This window comes from Podarcis filfolensis, assembly GCF_964270895.1.
Source record: "Podarcis filfolensis genome assembly, chromosome: 1".
Lineage (NCBI taxonomy): Eukaryota > Metazoa > Chordata > Lepidosauria > Squamata > Lacertidae > Podarcis > Podarcis filfolensis.
In genome coordinates, this window is record NC_139604.1 from 67,895,698 (window position 1) to 67,919,019 (window position 23,322).

Genomic DNA, 23,322 nt, shown 5'->3' on the forward strand with positions numbered 1-23,322 from the left:
TCTTTCTTCCAACTTTTGATAAGCTCACAGTAGCCTTTAAAATGCACGCAATCCATTGGAAGGTTCCTGCAGTCTGCAGTTCACGCTATAGAAGGCATGCTGCTGAGTTGATAGATTCTGTGGACATTTATTGTGGCCCCCAAAACATTTAGCACTTTGTAGCTCAAGAAAGTAATGTGTGAACTGAGATGTGTTGCGTGGGTTGGGAACTAGGCCTTCTGTCTGCCAAAACAGGCTCCATATATGCATGGATAAAAGAGAAGTCAGATTTCCAGAAAACATGGCATGCGTTGTTTTTTTCTGCCCAAGCCAACATCAATATATTTTGCAAAAAGAAAACAAGAGGGAATGTGAAACCCCACATTACTAAGCAGCGGCCCTGAGAAATCCAATCCACAGAGTGACACTGCCTACCCTGCTGCACCAGGAGTGTGGGCCCTCCAGCAGTGCAGTTCAGAGGAAACGCAAACACTGCTCTGGAATAGTGGGAAAATAAATGGGCTTGTATAATATGCTTGGCTAGGCAGAATGTATTATGAAGCAGAATGTTTCCTTCTGAGCTCTGGGGTGCCTTTGGCTAATGCCTATAACCCACAGTGGGAAAGTGAGAGCCAATGAGAAATTCCTGGCGATCCTTCTACACTGTAGATTCTACACAGCCTCATCAAAGAACAGGAAAGGATCTATGTCATTCCACCTTCTGTAATTCAGGTTCTCAGGCTTTAAAAAAATGGTCCTTGTGAGTTCTTCTCTGCACCTGGTCTTGTGCCACATAGCCTCTAAAATCAATGTACAATCAAAGGTGGATTTCAGGCAGTGCAAGAGGCTCTTCAGGTTGTCACAGCTATGACATAGTTGGATCTTAAAGTGACTTAAGAACCAAGCAACAAAACATAGATACATTAAGTCCAGGGTGGGGTGGTGGGTTTACATTAAAAACACCCCACCCACTTCTAAAAGGCCACACATAGTTGCAAAATGCCAAAGGCCTGGTTATAAAGTTTTTGCCTGGCACCTAAAGTTATATAATGATGATGCCAGGCAAGCCTCCTTGGGGTGAGCATTCCACAAGCAGGGAGCCACCACTGAAAAGCCCTGTCCTCATGTTGCCACCCTGTAGACCTTCTGTGAATGGGCCACTCAAAGAAGGGCCTCAGATGACAATCCCAGGGTGTGGGTTGGTTCATATGCGAAGAACCGCCCTGAGACCTTCGGGTATAGGGCGGTATAGAAATTAAATAAATAGAAGAAGAAGAAGAAGAAGAAGAAGAAGAAGAAGAAGAAGAAGAAGAAGGAGAAGAAGAAGAAGAAGAAGTCCTTAAGGTATTGTGGTCCTGAGCCACATAAGGCTTTTATGAGTCAAAACCACACACTCCTCACACTCAGTAACACCAGCCCTTGGGTGCCAATTCGGCTCCTGTCTGTATAACTATATCCTGTATTCTGTTTCTTGGTCACACTGTAGTTTAACAGTATTTTGGAAATGGGGCTCTCAACATATGTCAGTTTCCCCCCAAACAGGCGCCCTCCAAGCGCCTGGGGCTGATGAGAGTCTAAAACATCTGGATGCCACCATGTTGGGGAAGGGTAACATGAGTGAAAATGGGCTCACATAGGCCTCTTCCTGAGAACTTTTTCTCCTTACTCCTACGGACCAGCTTTTCCCCCCAGGGAATCCTCTGCTTTGCAACACAAACGGCCAATAAACCATGGATGCTATTCAGAGTAGATATACAGCCCCATGAGTCTTGAGAGTTCTTCGCCTGAATTCCAGGTGCTTCACCTTGTTCCCATGCAACTTTTGCATGCTGGCTTCAATTCATTTCTGCAAGCATCACTGAAAGCAGAGAATGTTTTCTTAACATTTACTGTATGTTCCCCTGTTGTCACTAAAGGAGGAAATACTCTCTGGCACTTCTCAGCTAACTCTTTGGCAGAAACCCTCTTCTGGCAACTTTATCAGGGTGTCAGAATAATTATTTCTGCTCCCGAATTCAAAAGCTAGAATGAAGGGAGTGGGGAAGGTATCAGGTATCAGCTTCTCACTGGGATCGTACTAGCAGTTCTCACTAAGTAAGCTGTGCAGGAATGTTGCTCTGGAGTGCTGAGAACTCAAAAAAAAAAAAAAGTGTGAACCAAGGCTGAAAAGCCATTAGTCAAAACGAGAAGAGACTTTAAGCCCTGCCCCATCCCCAAACACTGCTTTAGAAAGCCTTACTACCATCTTGGGGGCGCAACCACACAGCAGTTGGCCAGGCTCCTGATTCAGCACTCTTTATTAATGAACATTGGAGAAAACTAAAGAAAGAAGGCTAAATAAGAATGAGTATGAAATTGACAGAAATTTTTTCTTTGCAGTCAGGCATGTCTGCAACAACTTTTTAATATTACTTTTCTAAAAGTTCAAGCAACACTTGTTCCATCTGTAGCCTTACCCGTCAGTAATTTTATGTTGGTGTCATTCAGAAATCAGCATGCTAGCCACAGTGCGACAGGTTTATCCTGCTATGTTGTGTTCCTATGCACTTCTGGGATTGATTTGGATAATAAATATATATCTTTTGTTCATATGTGAAACAGCAGTCTGGACAGCAAACTGAATACTATATATAGTATACAGAATCACACAGCTATCTTTCCATTCATAAATTATTCCATGGAAAGATGGATGTCTGGAATGAACTGGAACCATGTGTCCAACAAGGGGACCACAATTTTATGAAAGTGTTGCACATTTCAGTCTTGGAATGAATATTTTGCTTTGGCAATTATCAGATCTCCCTTAACTGGAATTGTTTGTGAAAAGAAATCCAACTGACCATGGACAAAAAAAGCAAATAAAACCAGTTATAAATCAAGTTATAAAACATGGAGCCAGATGCAATTAATTACCGGTAACTGACTGGGACATTGATCCTAACCATTTGCTCCAGGGAACCTCCCTCTGTCACTAGTAAATTGTGTTTTCTGCATGCCACCTGCAGCTGGGTTTCAGCTGATGAGCAGAAGCTATAGGGCAGGCATGGCCAAACTTGGCCCTCCAGATGTTTTGAGACTACAACTCCCATCATCCCTAGCTAACAGGACCAGAGGTCAGGGATGATGGGAATTGTAGTCCCAAAACATCTGGAGGGCCAAGTTTGGCCATGCTTGCTATACGCCATTCTGATAGTGGAACCACAGTTATGGAACTCCCTCCCTTGTGTCAATAGGTTGAATCTATTGTGTGAGCAGATGTCAGACTACACAACTGATCTTTCTTTTCCTCATCTCCCCCTTTACAAAGGAGAAAAACAACAACGCTTCAAGGGCTGGCGAGGGCCCAAAATAATGTGGACTGTGCTGTAAGAGTAACCTTAAAATGGGGGGAGAGGAGACATCTTGCACCAGTAGGAGTACGACTAGACCAAGATCGCTCAGCCTGATTTGGGGTGAGTTCTCCCTTCCACTCTCACAACCACCAAAATTTTTTAGGAAGAAAGTAAAGAACTTCCCTTTCCCAAATATTTGTTGCTGCTACTTGAGGTCGGTCTTCAACCATCACTGTCCTGGTTCTGTTTTTGCTCTTTCTAGGTTAATTATCTGTAATTGTCTTTAAATGTAATATGGTTTTTATTAGGTAGTAATCTACTTTGGACTCTTGTAAAGACAGGTGGGATAGCAACACATAAAAAAGTTTGTATCACACTGACGGGACAAATGTGCTGGATATCCCATTCTAAACATTTATGTGCTCAGCAAATATTTGGTTTACACTACCAAATTTGAAAAATATTTCATGTTCCTTGTTTAAAACAGACGTGGATACAGTGAACTATTTTTAGAATATTCTGGCTTTGTCTTTCAATTCTATTAAAATATATCTGGATGTTTGATTAAAATTAATGGGAACTATCATCCAACACCCTCATGTTGGGCTTTCAACATCTCAGCATATGTTTTTGATACTGATTTTTCACTGCCTCATAACTTTCCAACGTGATTCTTAAAACATTTCATTGCTATGTATAAAAGCTGAAACAGAAGGCCTAGCATGGGTTATGGAATGGCTGCCAATACAAAACAGCCTTCATAATACATGCAGGCATGAGGTGATGACAATATGAGTATCTAAGGAAGGCCTAAAATTATTGCAAGCAAATATGCTTTTGTTTCAAACCACAATAAACCTTGAATTGTAAAAGAGAACAAATCAAATTCATTTAGTTTACTTTATATCAACATAAAGAAATCTAGAATCTCATCTCAGGCTTTATACATATATTTCTTTGCCATTAAGTAATTTATCACTCTTGATAAACACGCATGCGTGGATTCATCCAGGGCTTTCTATGCTCCTCATAGCACAAAAATGGAGCGCCACACTAGGAGTGCAGGACCTATATAGCCCTGCAGTTATTGTTGAACTACTGTTCCCATCACCCCAGACCATTGTCCATGCTGGCTATGGGGCTGATGGGACTTGGGAGACTCAACAACCGCTGGATATTTTTCAATGAAAGCAATTCTCACATTCATATGGAATTCATCAAGATAGGTCAATGAGTGACGTATATGCAACTAAGTCAGTACTTATTTCAGGGGAGAGGTATATGGCAGGCCTCAAGTCTGTCTGGAAACAGCACCCTCTAACCTTGAAGACCACCACCATCTTGATTCCTGGTATGCTTGGCCCTTCTGTGGTCACTCAGTAGTGAGAAACAAGCACTCTCCACCTCTGCAGAAGCCCTTCTGATGATTCTTATTTTTTATGTTCCACAGGTGAGCCTTGGCAGTGAAAAGAGATGCCAGTGCTATGCTTTGGTAAACCCTGAACAATTATTTTAACCCATTCATTTCGACCTAGAAGTCCTGGTTCTAATTCCTGCTGAACTTTGAAATCCGTAGATATCACTGAACAAATCACTCCTCTCAGCACCTGTTTCCCATCTGTAAAACAAGAATCTGAAACACTGGGTTGTTAGGAGGATGGTGAAAGAATGCGAAGCACTCCACACCAAGGCAGCCTATAGAATTAATGCCACTAGGTATTCTCAAGCCCCTTCCAACTCTGGCAGTGGCAAAGAAAAGTTCCTCAACAAATTAGATAACACATTGTTTCTTGATCTGAAACAAGTGGCCAGTACTAACTGCAAACAGTAGTCTGGGCATATTGTAAGAAGAGCCTGTGTCAATCCTGGTTGGTCACAACCACCTGAAATCACCTGGCAAAATGTAAACCTCAGGCAAAAATAACAAAAGACCGCATTCTACACTCCCAGTTTTATGGAAGCACAATGGTGTGAGGTATGCAGCTCTTGAACTAGGGCACCCTGACTCTGCAGAGGCTTCCTCCAGTGAACCATGCAGGAAAAGAAAGCTAGAAAAGCAGAGAGTCCTGGGTCCTGGTTTCAGTTCTGCTATCCCTCCTTCTCCCTCTTAAATCTTGAATATTTGTTTTTACCAACAATTTCTCTGATGCAGCCCAAGATCACCCTCTTCCCAGTGCCCCCACGCCCTACTTTTAGGCTCAGGTACATCTGACTTTTGAGAATGAGATGCTGGAGTAGCGGGATGTTTGGTCTGATCCAGCAGGGCTCTCCTTACACTGAGCTCTAAGCAGACTTTTGCCACAGTAGACTATGTCATTCTGGAACTGCTCAATCTACCAGCACCTGATTTCTAAACTGTAGTGCTGAAAGGTAAGACATAACAAATTATGAGTCAGAACATCACCGGCTGATAAAGACTTGGATTGCATAATAAAATAATAATAATAATAATATATTATTATTATTATTATTATTATTATTATTATTATTATTATTTATACCCCGCCCATCTGGCTGGGTTTCCCCATCTGGGCGGTTTCCAACAAAATATTAAAATACAGTAGTCCATCAAACATTAAAAGCTTCCCTAAACAGGGCTGCCTTCAGATGTCTTCTAAAAGTCTGGTAGTTGTTGTTCTCTTTGACATCTGGTGGGAGGGCGTTCCACAGGGAGGGTGCCACTACCGAGAAGGCCCTCTGCCTGGTTCCCTGTAACTTGGCTTCTCGCAGCGAGGGAACAGCCAGAAGGCCCTCAGCACTGGACCTCAGTGTCCGGGCGGAACGATGGTGATGAAATGATGATGAAATGAACTCTAGTTCATGAAAGTTAATACCATAATCAATGTGTTAGACTTTCAGTTGCCACAAGACTGTTGTTTTTACAGTCTAAGTGTTGTTGTAAAGCAGAGTGCGCGTGCACACACAAAGGACAGGCTATATTAATAAGGTATTCTGCCACATGTTTCTCAGAACAAGTTACTAGTGATCTGGTGGACACCAAAAGTAGAATCTGGAGCTTCTTTCACTTGGGAGGCTTGATGCTTTGGCAGCCACAGATTCACAAGACATTTATGTGTGCAGATTTTATCAAGCACCTCTATTGTATGACCTTCTGTTTCAGATATGTTGCATTCCCCACAGTAATTGCATTGCTGAGGAATTGCTGAGGAAGTTCAATTATTTCTCCTTGCAGCAAGGCTGTGAGATTCAGAAAGCTGTTTGAAATGTGACTGAATGTCAATTATTGGAACCTATTGCACAGTGACGCGTGGCATAACTGCTATCTGTATGCACTTTGTCATGATCCAGTGTTCAATCTCCAAAAATTGAGATGCAACTAATTAACTGGAAGAGAAAGTATGGTGAGACCCACTGGTAATTTCTCACTCTTACACACACACACACACACACACACACACACACACACACAGCATACTTCAGATTTGACCATGAGATTTAAACTGAAGCGATAGCGGATTCTCCATGTTTTCCTTGAGATTTAGCGGATTCAGCTCCCTGGCATGCCCTGTGTGGAGGATGAGTGTTTCCCAATTGTGTTTTGTGTGTGCATTGCCCTTTAAAAGCTGGAGGAAAGAAAGAGCTCTATATGTGGACTGGATGTTACACAATTCCCTTTGAGCAGAGGCTCACAGAAGAACACTTTGAACAGGTAATCTGGGCAAGCCTATAAAAGGGATTATAAACAACAGCTCTTCCTCTTGGCTCAGGAAGACTGAAGCTTTCGAGAACTGAGGGCTTTTGGTGTAGGATCTTGCATGCCCTTGGCTTCAATTCCACAAATCCGTTTCTTCCAGATGGTTGTAAATCCCCAAGAAATGTCAGTGCAACCCCATAACAGTATTTGCATTAGTTTTCTACTGCCCATCCAAGTCAATTAGCAGTAAATTAAAACCAGCAGGGGTTATAGTTCTTAATGTATTCTAGCAGAAAACAAACAGGAGAGTGTAGCAAATAAGAAAGGCCAGTCACAGCACTGAAGTTTGTATTAACTTCTCTGAGTGGTATTTTAGTAGATGGGAATGAAGAAGAAGAATGTGCTCATTTTATAAACTAGCAACCAGAAATTAAAACAGGTTACTGGCGGTTCTGTTCCCCCAATGATCGCCTATTTTTATTGTCTCACATTGTTATTATCTGTGGCCTTGGTGTTGCCTAAAAGTATAAGAAGTATAAGCCTGTTGTTACATTAGGCTGGCTTTTCTTATTTCGTACTAGTCCCATCCACAAGGAAGAGTCCATCTGTGCAAACTCAGGACATCTGCCTGGCCTTTAGGCTCAGGGTGATTTAAGGGACATACACAGCCCTGTGTAGGGAAACTCTGGAGTCCAAAGACAAAAGCATCAGGTTGAATGTGCAGGTCCATTTGACACAACTCAATCAGGGTCAGGAATCAGATAATGTCAAGGGAAAGTTCATTAGCAAACCAGAGAATTTTCAGAGCTGTGGTATTATTGGTGCTATGCCAGAAAGACAATTAAGAAAGGCCATTCATGGGGCAATTAAAGTTCAATTTGTCACTAATCCCCCAGCCAGACTCAACAGAAGGCAATAGAATGGTCAGGATATTTTTTTTAAATGCTGGAAAGTACCAAACAGGACTTACTTGTGAGTAAACATTGCAGAGGGACCTTGGCGATGAGAAAGACAACTGCTGGAAAACATGGTGGTATATTAAGTGCTATGTGGAAGCTCCATTTGATTCTTAGCTAATTCTGGGAAAGCAACACATCAGCAGTGTTATAGGGCTATAGGACTGAAGCAATCTCTGAGACCCAGCATGGAATTCTGCTGTAGTTGTAGGAAGAGCATCCTCCGTTCCTGCTCTTCAGCCCCGTGCCTAGGTCAGTCTCTGATGGCTGGGGCTGATGGGAAACAAACCACTGCAGGGTACTAGATTGCCAAAGGCTGGCTTAAAGTAACTGGGTGGGCTCCTTTTCCAGGCAACAGAATAAGGCTGATGGGGACAAGGAGTCAGCAATCATACTGAAATAATCTTCAATATCTCATTGCCCTGATTTGCACACACAGCAGTGGTATATATACCACAAATCAGATCAAATCTGCTATTCAGACATTTGGTTGTAAAAGTGTCATGGAGGGCAGAGTAAGTTTGAAATGGTGAGCAAAGTTTTAAAAATTTGAGGCGGGCAAGCAGTCTGAGAGCTTGTGGAGAAGCCAAATTGTGGAAGTATTTGACAACTACCACCCAATCGCTAATATCCCATTCTTGGGCAAGTGAGTGGTAGCTGGCCAGAAGCAGATGTGCCTGTAAGGAAATGGATTATCTAGACGCATTTCAATCTGGCTTCAGGCTGAGATTTGGCAATGAAACAAGTTTAGTCACTCTGATAACTCATAGGAGGAGAGAGGTGGGGGGGGGAGTGCAACCCTCTTCATTTTTCTAGACCCCTCGGTGGCTTTTGATGCCATTGACCATGGTATCTTCCTGGAGCGGTTCTGCAGATTGGGAGCTGGGGAACTCTGTGCTACAGTGGTTTCACTCCTGTCTTCTCCTGCACTACCATCAAGTAGCACTGGGAGTAGCTCAGCAACTTGACCCATGTACTGTGGGGTCTCGCAGGGTTCCATATTGTTTCACATGCTCTTTTTTTTATTTTAGCATGAAGTAACTGGAGGATTTCATCAGGGGATCTGGAGCTTTGTCATATGTGTATATCTATTTGGTTGTTTTGTAAACCACCCTGGGATCCAAACAGACGAAGAGTGTTTTTAAAATGTGGACAACAACATTAACAAGCGCAACATTTGGAAACATCCAATTCTTCACATGCAGCCAAATAGGTAGATACAGTAGGAAGCAGGAGAGATATTTCTGGTTTTGTTTTTACATATATAGAAGCCAATTAACTGTATAGCCTAATCCTATGCACGTTTACTCAGAAGCAAATCCTGTTGTCTTCCATGGCACTTTCTTCCAAATCAATGTGTGCAGGATTATAGCCCCAAATCAGAAAGCTGTAAGCCCTGAAAGGAGTGCCAATGTCACTGAGCCAAAGCTTAATGTCTTTATCCACTTTTGTTTCAGAAAAAGCTCTCATTCTCAAGAATAGATGTTTTGCTAGAGTAAAACAGACATCTCCTCTAACAAACTGTGGGAAAGATCCACACAGCTGTATTCTGTCTTTGATTCTTTCGGAGGCTCTTATAAGTGAGGGCGAAGGCCAGAAATGAGAGCAGCAGTGGCTGTACATGCACAGGTCTACAGATGGGTTCTGTATTAGCTGCAGGCTAGCTGAAAACTGCCCTGTACTCTTTAACCTGGCCTCTGACACCTGAGTTGCGTGTTTTCAAGATCCCGCCCTATTCTTGTGATTGTAATTTGCTTTTGCTGTTTTTAATACTGAATTTTAAAATGCTGCCAGACGTCCTGGGACCAGCTGGTGAAGGATGGTTAATAAATGAGAGGCAAGATGGTGTGGTAGTTAGAGTGTTGAGCTAGGATCTGGCAGACCAGAGTTCAAATCTCTACTCAGCCACAAAACTACCTGGGTGGCCTTGGGCCAGACACTGCCTCTCAGCCTAGTCTACCTCACGGGGTTGTTGTGGAGAATAAATGAGAAGGAGGACAGCCATGTACACCACCTTGAGCTCCTTGGAGAAAAAGGTAGGATATAAATGCAATAAATAAATAAATACTAGTAGTAGTAGTAATAATAATATAATAATAATAATAATAATAATAATATATACACTTGAAGCACTTGAAAGCCATAGAATATACACTTCAAACTGGCACATTTGCTACTGTGATCGTAACTGCAGGTAGTGGGAGTAGCGGCAGCAGGGCATCCTGAATGAAGGAATTCCTTCAGACAATCAAGATGCTGCTTTAATTTGATTCAAATGGCAGCAGAGCTGGTAAATACCCATATTCCACTGGTGTTTGCTATGGAGAGCACATAAAATGTAAAGAGTGGGAGACAGGTGTCCCTGAACATAAGAAGAGTTCTGCTGGATCAGGCCAAAAACGTACCTATTTCAGCATCCCGCTTCCTATTGTGGCCAACCAGATGCTTCTGGGTACAAACAAGACTTTAACAATACCCTGCTGTTCCCCACGGACTGGTGTTCTAAGGCATTATATAGTATATAGCCATCAAGTAATAAGAGATGCCCAGGATCCAGCCAAGGTCAATCACTGTAATAATAGTCTAACTTGGTAGGATAACTTATATATATGCACACATGAATGAGCATGGTTCTTAGTGCCAAAGAAGTGTCTGATAACTAAATAATGGAATATAGAAACTATTTTCCAGGCAGTAATACATCTCTGTGCATGGATCTTAAGGATAGATGGCACAGCTAGAGGGTTTTTTTGGATAAATACACGTGGCTTTTATATTCCTCCTGTTGAAACCTGTAGCAGAAGCAACGCTATCTGAACACAGCTGGGAACTGACACTATTTACAATCCGATTGGGTATCCATATAGAAGCACGTTAAGGAAACAGATGTTAGTACATGTCTTGTATGTTTACTGTGCTGAAATATGCCACTGTTTCTAAGAGTTTAAGAGAATCCCCTAAAATCCCCTAAAAGAAAAGGTAACCTTAAGGCTATTTTGCAATATACCAAGTGGATCATTTTCAGTGTATAGTTCTCCAAATCACGCCTGCTCAGGTGCCTGTGAAGTGATTCAAACAAGAGCGTTACATGTCTGAAAAAATATAATAGGTCTCCACTGTGGGCCCCACTTAACATTTTCTAGTTGTTTGTGCCATCTTATGAGCATGAATGGAAGGAGCCATTGGTGTTTGCTCTAAGCATTAATCCATAGTAATAGAAAGTACAAAAACTCAAGTTCAGAGCAACTTAGCTCCAAAGCACACCACAAGACAAGTAGTCCAAATCTGCAGGCTTCCCTTTTTCTTGAAAGTTGGTGCAGCACTCTCCACAAAGCTCCCTCATCCACGAATGTGCCCCAGATCACTCTTGTAAATATCTGTTTTAGGGACTTGGGGAAGAAGGGGGTGTAAGCTGCATTTTTGATGCTGTGAGAGGACAACAGTGGCTTTTTCTGTTAAGCAAAATCTCTTTGTGCAAATTACTACCCAAGCTGACCTATTGCAAAACTGCCAAACGCCTCGCCGGTGCCACCACCAACCAAGTTCTCTTACAACTACCTGGGTGACAACCACGGCCACAGCGAACATTCATTTATAATACTCATTAAATAGGCCATTTTACAACCTGCTGGCATGCTCCATAGCTAGTGACAGCCAAACTTACTAGCTCTTCAGTTTCCAGTGCACTAGGATTTGCCTTTAATTTAAATATTCCATTTTTTTCATTTTAAGAAAGTATTAAAATGTTTAAAATCCATGCAGGAGACCTAATTTGTAGCAAATGTGTGAAAAAAATGCCAGGCCTGGCTCTGTTCAGTGCCTGTTCCAAAAGCCTGCTTTCTATCACAACCGCAAACGGTGTCACAAGTTCACCAAAGGAACAAGGCAAAAGCTTCAGAGAGGCAAGGGATTCTTGCTAATACTGCTCCTCATGTATGGAAAGGTGGTGGCTGACCAGGGCTGCTGACAAAGAGAAGTCTCCTTTACACTCTCTCCCATACACCTTAATTTCAAAGTACCCATTCTCCCACTAGGACAGACTTGTTACATGAGCCCTGGTTTGCTCTTGACACTACGCATGTTCCTATAGCTTCAGTCTGGACCAGGAGGCACCTACAAATGTTCTACTGTTTTGTTTACCCAACCCAAAGAGTGCAACAATTCTGCCATTGAACATGGCCTTTTAAACAATAAGGGGAGGAAAGAACTTTGGGTAACCCCCTACTTAATGTACTCTTGTTGGCTCAGAGGTGAGGAACCTGATGCCTAGGGGCCAGATGCAGTCCAAACGCAGGGCTCTCTGCCCAATACAGGCTTCCCTTCCAAGCTACATCAGTCCCCAGTCCTACCCCTATGCTTTTGCCTGGCTGGAATCTGCCCCTGAACTGTGGATGGAGAGATGGAGTGTGTGTGGAAAGCTCTGTGTTTTATATGACGGGAATGTAGCTCACTGCACAAAGGTGCATCTATTGTTTTCCCACTTTTGCCTTTGGCTCCGCCCACCTCTGGTTCCCAGGAGGTTGATCATGAGGAAAAGTGGCCCTTGAGATGAAAATAGCTTCCCACTCCTGGCAAAGCTAGTCACAGTAGGCAAGGTGAAGGCCAGCGCTCCTTTTACTTGCTCCTCAGAAACAGCCAGCAAACCTCTACTCGAACCTTCATGCTCCAGCATACAATCCAATCCAACAATAGTTACTCAAGAGTAAGTCGAACTTATCTCTGTGGAACTTACTTCTAAGCAAGAATGCTTGGAATTATAGTCTCTGTTCTTAAACACTAGTGATACATACAGTGGTACCTCCGGTTACAAACTTAATTCATTCCAGAGGTCTTTGTTAACCCAAAACTGTTCTTAACCTGAGGCGCACTTTCGCTAATGGGGCCTCCAGCTGCTGCCGCGCTGTCGGCGCACAAATTCTGCTCGCGTTCCGGGGCAAAGTTCACAACCAGGAGCATCTACTTCCGGGTTAGCAGAGCTCATTACCCTAAGCATTCGTAAGGAGGACGGTACATAACCCGAAATTCCACTGTACATGCACCACCACCATACGAAAAATAGGGGGAAATTCTACACGTTAAGTTGCAACATTTCATTTTAATTGCCAAATTACTTGTTTCATATATAAAAATGAGACAGTGATGTGACTCACTGCACTTCAGTCAAATGCTATTTAATTCCTAGACAGTGAATCTATAGTACAAGGCCTGGATCCACTCACATTTTACTTTTATTTACAAAGTGGGTGTCTGTACATTACCTAACAGGTACATTTTTATTTTTGATGTGGCTGTAAAAATATTATGATTTAGTAGTGGTTTCGATTTCCCACTGGTAAGGTTATACATACAGATGTAAACTGCATTTAGTATGAGCTCACGTTGAATGGGCATATGGAAATTATATTGAAGAAATATTAAAATTCTGCTTCGTGCTATTTTCCTAGATAAGCTGTGGGAACTGCAAGAAATCCAATGCAGGAAATACTATTCCATCAAACAGAAAATCACATAAATAGATGGGATGTCCAGTCCAAACCACTGCATTGAGGAAGGATTTTCCATACCTAAACATCTTTAAGAGGCTAATCCATGGACTACAATCATACAGTCTGTGATTATACAAACTACACATAACAAAGACAGACTAAGAGTAAGGGAGGTGAATCATGCCAAAAACTGAGGGAAAGCATTTCGTAAAACAAATTTGGATGACTCAAAAGCAGACACAAACAACTGCATCCTTGCATCCGATGGAGTTTGTTGCACTGTGGACCTTAGCTTACAGGTTTCAGTAGATTTTTTTTAAGTAAGGCTAATTCTGCATTGGATCATCAACCAATGAAACCTTAATATGGGTGTCAATTGGCTCCTTTATGAGTATATGGCAGTGCACCTGTGGAGTCCAACAAAAACCAATTTTCTTAGCAATTCAGTTCCAGCCTGCTCCACCAGCATCCTGTCTACATTGGTGGCCTTTGTTTATTGATTGACTGATTTCCATATTCCCTGCTTATTCTAGTTTAATACAGTAAAAAAATTCCTGTATGGTAATAGAACTTTAATGAAAAGATATGTCAGACACCCCAACTACACAGTCTAAATTAGGAAAGCTATCCAAAACATGCTACCCCATAATTTTACGCCTCCTTCAAGCAACTCCTGCAGCCCAGCTGGTGCCAAACATAATGCTCTGCTTTCCTTTAGACCACATCAGGAAGGCCAAGAGGGGAGTGGTCTTGTCGTATGGACAGCTGCCTGGGCTTGTGCCTTGGGGAGGTCACTTCGATGCTGCTAACACAGTGGTTTGACTTCACCCAGTGGCAGAACTTGGGTCTCAAGTTTCAGCAACACTCTGCGTGATGCCAAAATTAGGCATCCCTCTGCCTCTCAACTCTCATTCTACACCATAGTTGCCGCAACCCCCGCGGTGCCCCAAGCCTCCGCAACCAGTGTGACCAAAATCCTGTACCCCTAAATCTACCTCTACTTCACCCCCGGAGGCACACTGTCTCTTGAAACAGACAGGGGCCAACAATAATAATTTTGTCATCTATAGTCAGCACTGCAAATGCCCGAAAGGGAAGATAAGTGTTGTGTTGAAATCTTGTGTCGTCATACAATATGCATGTACACATTCAGCGTATATACATCACTCATGATCCTCTGCCCCCAAAAAACAAGCAACCCAGGCTGACACTTCCAAAATGCTGTCATATGAGAACAATATGTAGGCAGCAGTATCTGGAAGGCTGCATCCCCATCACTACTAAAGAGGTGAAGGATCAGGACAAGGAAAGAGGCAGGAGTAGTAGGGTTTTCAATTTGGGCAGTCTAAAGATTATGACCAACCACTTTTAACAATGTTTCCTCACTGTAAGGAAACCCTCCTGGGGGTAAAATGTCACAAGCATTGATAGGAGTTTGAGTCTGGTGCTAAATCTATACATTTTCAGGATTAGACTTAAAAGGAAGTGATTGTGGAGCATTTCCACCTTATGAGGAAAACTTTTATTTCCTTGCTCTTCCTTGTCATGCAGCCTACAACACCCAAACACTGACAACAAAACCTGCAGTATCAGTTAATTAAAGCTCTGATTTTATATTTTTGAAGAGAAAAAGAAGCTATTTATCTTTGAGGAGAAAATAACTAAATGTAGTGCAACAGGACACAGCCTTACCCTAGGCAATGATAAACTACTGTGTAAATATTACAGCACAATTACATATGGTAACACTTTGTTCCTGTCTCCTGAATTTAACTCTGGGCTGATCCGATAAGGAAACCTGAGGTTTTGTTCTTAACTTTCCTGAAAGATGTTTTAAAGCATGCAGGGAGGAGCTGTAATTAAAAAAAGGAAAAAACGGGAGACAAATACTATGCTTCTTCTGAAGTATCTTTGTTATTTTCACTCCGTCCATGTTTTCCTTCTTGTAGTCATACCCAGCACAAAGAGGAAACAAGCCATCAGCAGCATGTCTGAACCATGCTAGCAGGCGCACTGAAGCCAATCAGAAGTGTCTTTCATTGTGTAATGGAACACAAAAGACACTCTGTTTGAGAAACTCGGGAAGAAAGCTAAAAGCTTGTGACCTAGTCTCCCAGTCAAAAACTGCAACTGTGGCTAACAAAGGCCTGAGATCCATAGAAGACATCCTAGTGAGCAGACCTTAAAATCTGTGCACAGGATTTATCAGTTGACCTCCAGCAAGACTGTCCTATACCCTGACTAACCCACCCAAATTCCATATTATCAGAGCTTCAGTTATCCAAAATTCACCCTGTCCCCACATTCTGTACAGTGGTACCTCGGGTTACATACGCTTCAGTTACATGCACTTCAGGTTACAGACTCTGCTATCCCAGAAATAGTACCTCGGGTTAAGAACTTTGCTTCAGGATGAGAACAGAAATTGCACGGCGGCAGCTGGAGGTGCCATTAGCTAAAGTGGTGCTTCAGGTTAAGAACAGTTTCAGATTAAGAATGGACCTCCGGAACGAATTAAGTACGTAACCAGAGGTACCACTGTATATGGAACATTTGCAGCCTGAAACCAGCATGTTTCTACTTATCCTGCTGAATGTATTAAGTTTGGATTAAGTTGATATTTTCAGCAACCCACCTCTGCAAATATGAAAGGGGAAGGGCTTAGTAGACCAGGGATCCAACCCTTTCAGTGTTTCACTGGCAGAAAGTTCATACTTCCCAAGAGAAATTGCAGAAGAGAAGAAATCCGGGGAATAGGTCAGAGGAACACAAGAAAGTATCTTATACTGATTCAGACCACTGGTCCATCTAGCTCAGTGTTGTCTTACACTGACAGTGTCTCTCTCCAAGGTTTCAGACAAGAACCTTCTGAAGATGTTCTGTAACTAGCTAAGGCCCTTCTAGTGGTCATTTTTATACACTGTCTAGAAGCTGAACACTGGGATCCTGACCTTAGCTGAACTCCTTAGAATGAATAGTAGTAAAACTCTCTGATTCTCATCATCAATCCAGTATATTTTGGTCATGTATTAGCTGAGCTTTCACAACACTTGATTTTATTAGACAGGCATTAAAATATTACCTATTTTCCACCAAAGGCACCAGTTATAAAGCACAGTTTGAGGCATTTCATTTAAGCCTTTACTTGCACATCTAAAATGAAATGTTTTTTGGGGGGAGAGGGTTGTGGGTTTTGTTTTGTTTTTGCCTCTGCCTACATCTGCACCCAGTTGGAATTTACCATAAAAGGTGTTTTAAATGCACGGAGCCCAGAAATAACCAAGAATTCAAAGGAAGTACCCTCATTAAAAAGACCAGAGCAGGTTTGATAAATAATAAAGAAACTTTACTTGATTTTTATGGAATGCACATTTAAAACAGCATAGTTTCCTTAACAATGTTTAACCATTGTTTCTATTTAACCACCTTTATTTAAAACCCTGTTTCTGCAACATGCATACAATGCAACTTCTCCTGCAACAAGTTGATATTTAAAAAAATGCCTCTCCTAAGTTGAGTGGTGCTGCTGAATCTCACACTGCTGGAGAAGTGAACTCGCTAGGAAAGCAGCTGTAGTCAGAAAATAAGGCAACCTTCCTTCCTTTTAATTGTTTAAATCCCAAGCACAGGCTTTATTTCTTTTGCCCCATCTATTTCTTCATTTAAGTGCATGTAGGCAGATCCATCACCAGGAAAAATTAAGCAGCCACTCAGAAGCCAAGAACCCAAACAGCAAAATAAAAGAATTACCTTCAATGTAATCACCATCATTGCGGTGGATGTGGACCCAACTGCCATTTGCGGGTCTCGAGAAACTTTCCTGAAAGTCTCTCTCTCTCTCATGTTGGAATACTTCACACAGAGAGAAAGTAGTAATCCTAGTACAAGATTCAACAACTTTTCACAGGCAAAAAAGATCTATTCTTCAGGGTGGGCGGTGGGGTGAAATTCACCATTTCCTCCCTCTTTGCTTAACAAAACCCAACTGCTAGGGCATGACATCACTCCTCGGAGAATGGGATGCCAAACATACGCTGACATGCAGCTCCAGAAACGAAAAGGAAAATTAAAAGAGAGGGAGGGAGGGAAAGAAAGAGAAAGAGGCAGAGACAAAAAAAGAGGGGAAAGTTTTCATTACCTGACACTTGCAGCACTTCCCCTTCCACGCCATTCTCGATTTTTGTATTTCCCAGACCAGAAAAAAAGCTTTGCCCTATTAGCTGAGGCACTGGACGGACGAGCGACGTTCAGAGTCTAATACCTGCTGTGCTTCCCACAGCTCCTTCTCATGACCTTTCACAGCACAGATGTCGGCCAAAATGATTGCAGGGAGAGTACACAGACTGGCTGGGTCAGTTGTCATGGTGATCATTCTCACCCTTTCTCTCTCTCACACACACACGCTCGCTCGCTCTCCCTCCCTCCCTCCCTTCACACACACACACACACACACACACACACACACACACAGTGTCACAATTCTGGAAGACATCCATGAAACAGCATGCCTTTTCATCCAGGTTTTTTCCCCCCTACCCCTCGAGCATTTTGCCCCTCCTCCTCAACCGCCACCGTTGCTCTCACCAAGCCAGCCCCCAGACGCTTCAAATTGATTATTGCTGCTTCAGAAAAGATAATGCCTTTTCAAGTCAGTGACGTCGAGTTTAAGGTACTTTCCACTCAGCTAAGGGTTGCAGAGACAGGTTGGGTTGCAAAATCTTTCTGCAATAATTTAAAAAAAACACCGGAGAGGCCTGCCACTGCCTGAGCTGGGAGGGGGGGTGTATGAGAGGAAAAGGTGTGTGGGGGGGTGTCATTTGACATTACAGATTTGATATCTCTAGCTCTGACATCAAACTGAAATACAATAGGAAGGATTACAGAGCTGGAAAATCACTCTTCAGGCAGCTAAATGGCTTACCTTGTTGCTCAACCCAGCACTTTGTGAAAATACTTAATTTTTGTAGATATTCATTGTCGCCAAGCAGGGCATCCTGTAGTCTTTCATCCTTCTGTAGTTAAGAAGAAAAATATAGATGTGAGTTAGGAATGAAACAGGATTGTGAAATGAGAAGGAGAGATTGCCATTTCTCCCAAAAGTTTCCTTGCTTCCAGGGCATACCACTCATTGCAGTAGAAATGCTACCCACATTCCAGACAAGTTAACCATCTATTCGCCTTGCCAGTACCTGGTTATGCTGTCAACAAAATTAGTGTGACTTGGGTATGCATGACAAGGCAGAAAGCTGTTGTCTTTTGCCACTGGGAAATAGTTCTTTAGAAACAAGCGGAAGTTCTTTTTGATACTTTTTGCTACAGCTTCTGAGTGAATCTCCTATTTTTTCCAACCTTTCCATCTTTCTTACTGTTTGTGCTTTAAATGTGCTTTAAAAGTATGGAGTCTTTACATCTTGATTACTGTTTGCTTGACACAATGTTATTATTAATAATGAAATTTAAATAAATTTCTACTGCACAACTAAATTCACAACAGAGAAGAACACAACACACATAAAATCAGATGCAAACTGTGCAACTGTATGCTTCAGTGCTTAAAAATGAATAAAATGAGCAGATTTTAAAAATAATAATAATGCCCGTTTCAAAGTTATGGAGATTAAATAGAAAATTCTAATTATGAATACGTAAGTGTGAGGAATGCCAGAATCCACAGGATTATTTTCTACATCAGCCACAAATCTAAATTCATTTACCTTTATCACAGTTCTGTGTGAGAACTATCTTAACAAACAAAAAAAACTGGTTAATGCTTTGTAGACTATAAAATAATTTCCTATGTAAACTTTTTCCCATTTCAAAACATTTTAAAATGATGCCCACTTTAATATCTAGCAGTTAGGCACCATGGCAACGCTGGATAAAATACTTGGAAGAAAATAATATTGTTTCTCTTTTTAAGCTTATTGCTATGGAAACAAAAAGGACCCTTTTTAAATCTCATTGAACTCAATGAGAACTTTGACAGGAATTTAAATGGGAGCAAAAGCAAGCCCAAGCCTTTTAAACTTCAAGATAGGGCCTTGGAGACTTCCTTCTTTGGAAAGTTAATTGAAGACAGTCAGTGAAGATTTTAAAAGCTCCATATAAAGTCTCAGAAAATCTGAACAGTTCCCGTTTCTCCTATGTGAGCAACATATGCAACGCTCCCCCTAGTGGGAAACCAAGTCCTTTAAAAATATCTATTCTTACAGAAGTCCACGGCTTTCATACACTACCCAGCATGTTTTTTTAAATGCAGAATATTACAACTTCTGTAGAACCTTTCTTATCGGTTTCTGTTTAATCTGCATCTTTTCTAGGGAAAGACTGCAATCTAATTTAGGGAGAGGGTTTGACTCAGGGGTAGAGAATCTGCTTTGCTCGCAGAAAGTCCCAGATTCACTCCCTGTCATCTCCAGGTAAGACTGAGAATGACGCCCTGGAGTGCCACTGCCAGTCAGAATAGACAATATTAAGGTAGATGAACCAATGGTCTGACTCTCTATAAGGCACCTGGCTGTGTTTCTGTGGCTCAGAACTTAATCTCATGCCATGACACGACGAATGGAACTAAAACATTGCTTCTTCATATATTGCTCAGAAATCTGGATTTTCAAATACTTCCATTAATAACGTAGCATAGAATAACCCAAACCTCAATACACTTCTAAAGCTAGGCAAGTCACAGCCAAAGGATTGCATCAGGATCACAAGTGCCGGCCAGGGAATGAGATTATTCCAAGAACATAAAAAGATGCCAGCAGGATTGGGCCAAAGGCCCATTTAATCCAGCACTCACAGTGTCCACCCAGATGCCCATGAGAAGCCTGGAAGCAGGAACATATCCTCCAACACGCTCCAAAGAAAAACCGGGGTGTGCGTCTTTCAGGGCTGCACGCACATCACTCATGCGAGAGCACAACCCAAAAAGTGTGCATCTTTCGGGGGCACAATCTCCCAGGAGCCAGGTGATATATATTTATTTTTATGTATTAATAACTGTGTATTAATGTAACATTTTAATGTGTAACTCTGTATTTTTGTGATGTTTTATTTAAGTTGACAGTTGCTGCTTAATTTTGTGTTACTTTTATTGTTGTTAGCCGCTCTGAGCCCGGCTTCGGCTGGGGAGGGAGGGATATAAATAAAATAGTAGTATTATTATTAATAATAATAATATATTAAGTGGCATAGAAATTAAATAACCATCTGGCACAGACATTTACACTCCAGTCCCCTCCAAGAAAAGGAACTGCCATGCTGATCCTGGCCACCAGATCAACCTGCTTGCGAGCATCAAACAGCAGGACCTGGGAAGGCAATGCTTAGAGCAGGAGTGCTAAACCTTTGGGCTTACTAATGTTGTTAGACTACAGCACCCATCATCCCTGAGCATTGGCCAGGTTGGCTGGGAGAGGTAGTCCAGAATATCTGGAGGGAACCACATTAGTTGAGACTGATGCAGAGAAAGAACAGTGGACTGAACGGTAGTGGATTAGGAGTAAGAGAGATATTTAAGTGTACAGTGGTACCTCAGGTTAAGAACTTAATTCGTTCTGGAGGTCTGTTCTTAACCTGAAACTGCTCTTAACCTGAGGTACCACTTTCGCTAATAGGGCCTTCCACTGCCGCCACGCGTTTTCTGTTCTCATCCTGAGGTAAAGTTCTTAACCCGAGGTACTATTTCTGGGTTAGCGGAGTCTGTAACCTGAAGTGTCTGTAACCTGAAGTGTCTGTAACCCGAGGTACCACTGTAGTAGGTTGTAGGAATGCATTCCAGACAGGGGACAGACACCAATTTAGTGCTTGCCTCTCTCACAAATAAGCAAAAGCTTTTGCACTGAGAAGTTGCTTTTCAAAATAGACTATTTCCCATTATTGTCTCCTCCAGATACATCATGGAAATGGTACAGGCTGCCAGGTTGGATGTCCAATAAGATATCACCCTGTTTATTTACACAGGATGATCTTACATGGTAGCACTGCAGTCACTTTGAACTGAAAATGCAATGCAGACCTATGGCATTTTTTTGTGGCCCCTTTTGATATTATGTTCTAAATGTTCTAAATGTGAGCTAGGAACTTTACACAACCTGTGGTGACTGAGCAGATCATTATCTTCAAAAGCTCATTAGGCAGCAGGCAGTAAAAGGAAAATGTCAGGCCGCTTTTTCTCTGAAAAACCATCTCTTTTCTGCAGGCTATCTCAAGTTCTTAAGATTCTTTTATTCTGCACAAGCCTCGAACTGCGTAGTCATGTATGTTATTGTGAACTGCAGGGATCTGACATAAATAACTTTGCAACCATGAATTCAAACAAAAGTTTCCCTTCAAATATGCAATAAGAATTACAATTCCCAAGTGAAATAGGAATCCCCATGGCAATAGGTTAATGAGACTATGGAAGCACTAAAACTAGAGATGGTTTTAAGGCCCAAACTGCACATGACATAAGCCATGTATTTAAACAAGTGTGCTTAATCTGGCCATTTTTAGTTTGGAGAAAAAAGGAGCCATGCGTCCCCGACATGGTCCCAATAATCTGAGTTGGGTTTTCTGCTGAAAACAACTCACTCCTGGCTTGTTCAACCCCAGAACTACTGTTTACTGCAAACAGCACCTTCAGCCAATGGCAGCCAAGCAGGGCATGATTTTTATGAGAAAACTGATGTTCTAGATTGGGGTCTTTTCTACAACAAAGTTTGAGATGAAGGAAGGAGGCAAAGTATATTTGCTACTGTTGTGCCTCTTGGATATAATCGTGACTTATTAATAGAAACGTTGCAGCTGCTTGAACAACTTTAGGCTGCCACTGTGGGAAATTTTGGAGTGAACATCCGGTGCTAGTTCAGTCTAGGACCAATAGAGAAAATGCTGCCTCCAGAAAAGGGGTTTATCCATTATATTAAGGATTAAAGTAATTGATGTTGCTGTCTCCCCATATACTCAATAGGTACAGCAACCTCCACCACAAACCTGGTGTCCTCCAGCTCCTTCAGCATGGCTCTGCTCCCCCTCGCTCCAGCAGCATATGGCTGGGGCTGATGGGGGTTGTAGACCAAAATATCTAGAGGGTTGGTGAAGGCTGAGCTGGAGTCTGAAAGGGAAGAAAATGCACATTTTCTCCTGTTGTTTTCTGGCACATCATAGAGCAAAGAAGCTTAGTGAGTAGCAGGGATAGGTGATTGTGCTAAAGGTTAACTAAAAATTAGCCCAACTTTGTGCAAAACTGCAAGCAAATTCAAAACAACATTTATTCATGCAGTTCTACATCTAATTAGTATTGTGTTGTGTTTCATTTATTTTATTCTCCATCCCTTCACTTCCTGCTTAGAGCTTATGACCAGGGATTTAACAATTAACCTGGCACAATTTAGTCTACTGTTGTGGTACTTTAGAGATGGCCAAGAGCTAGATGTGCCAGAAATCTCAGACAAATCCTGTTCAGGCAGACATTTGCCCATAGAAAAGTTGAGAGGTGTTAAGGCCACTCACCTCACAAAGTACATTCAGATCAAGTCTGCTTAAATACAATGAAGTCTGAGCTTGAAACGGTAGAGTATGCACTCTAAATTATGCATTGTCTGTTGTCTGTGTATGCACATCATTGAAATTTCTCTCTCTCTCTCTCTCTCTCTCTCTCTCTCAATAGCAAAGTATTTTGCACAAGAATTATCCAACAATCTTGAATCACAACTATTAACTATTAATCCAAATAGTTAAACATTCACCTAAAATACTGTGCAGTACAAATCTATGTACAGTGGTACCTCGGGTTACATATGCTTCAGGTTACATACGCTTCCGGTTACAGACTCCGCTAACCCAGAAATAGTATCTCAGGTTAAGAGCTTTGCTTCAGGATGAGAACAGAAATCATGTTCCAGCGGCGCGGCGGCCGCAGGAGGCCTCAT

The 23,322-nt window shown here is 42.0% G+C and overlaps 1 protein-coding gene across 6 annotated transcripts in view; it reads right to left on the bottom strand.

Moving 5' to 3' along the window:
• The window catches only part of DENND2B (DENN domain containing 2B), a 145,630-nt gene that overhangs the window by 97,878 nt on the left and 24,430 nt on the right, over positions 1-23,322 (bottom strand). For 2 of the 6 annotated variants that reach the window (XM_083590789.1, XM_083590793.1), the window contains exons 2-3: positions 18,330-18,420; positions 17,159-17,453 (exon numbers count right to left, since the gene is read on the bottom strand). The gene's annotated coding sequence lies outside the window, so the exon portion shown is untranslated. Of the gene's footprint in view, positions 1-17,158; positions 17,454-17,546; positions 17,834-18,329; positions 18,421-23,322 lie in introns of those variants that run through there. The other 4 variants (XM_083590792.1, XM_083590791.1, XM_083590790.1 and 1 more) reach the window with 4 other exon arrangements.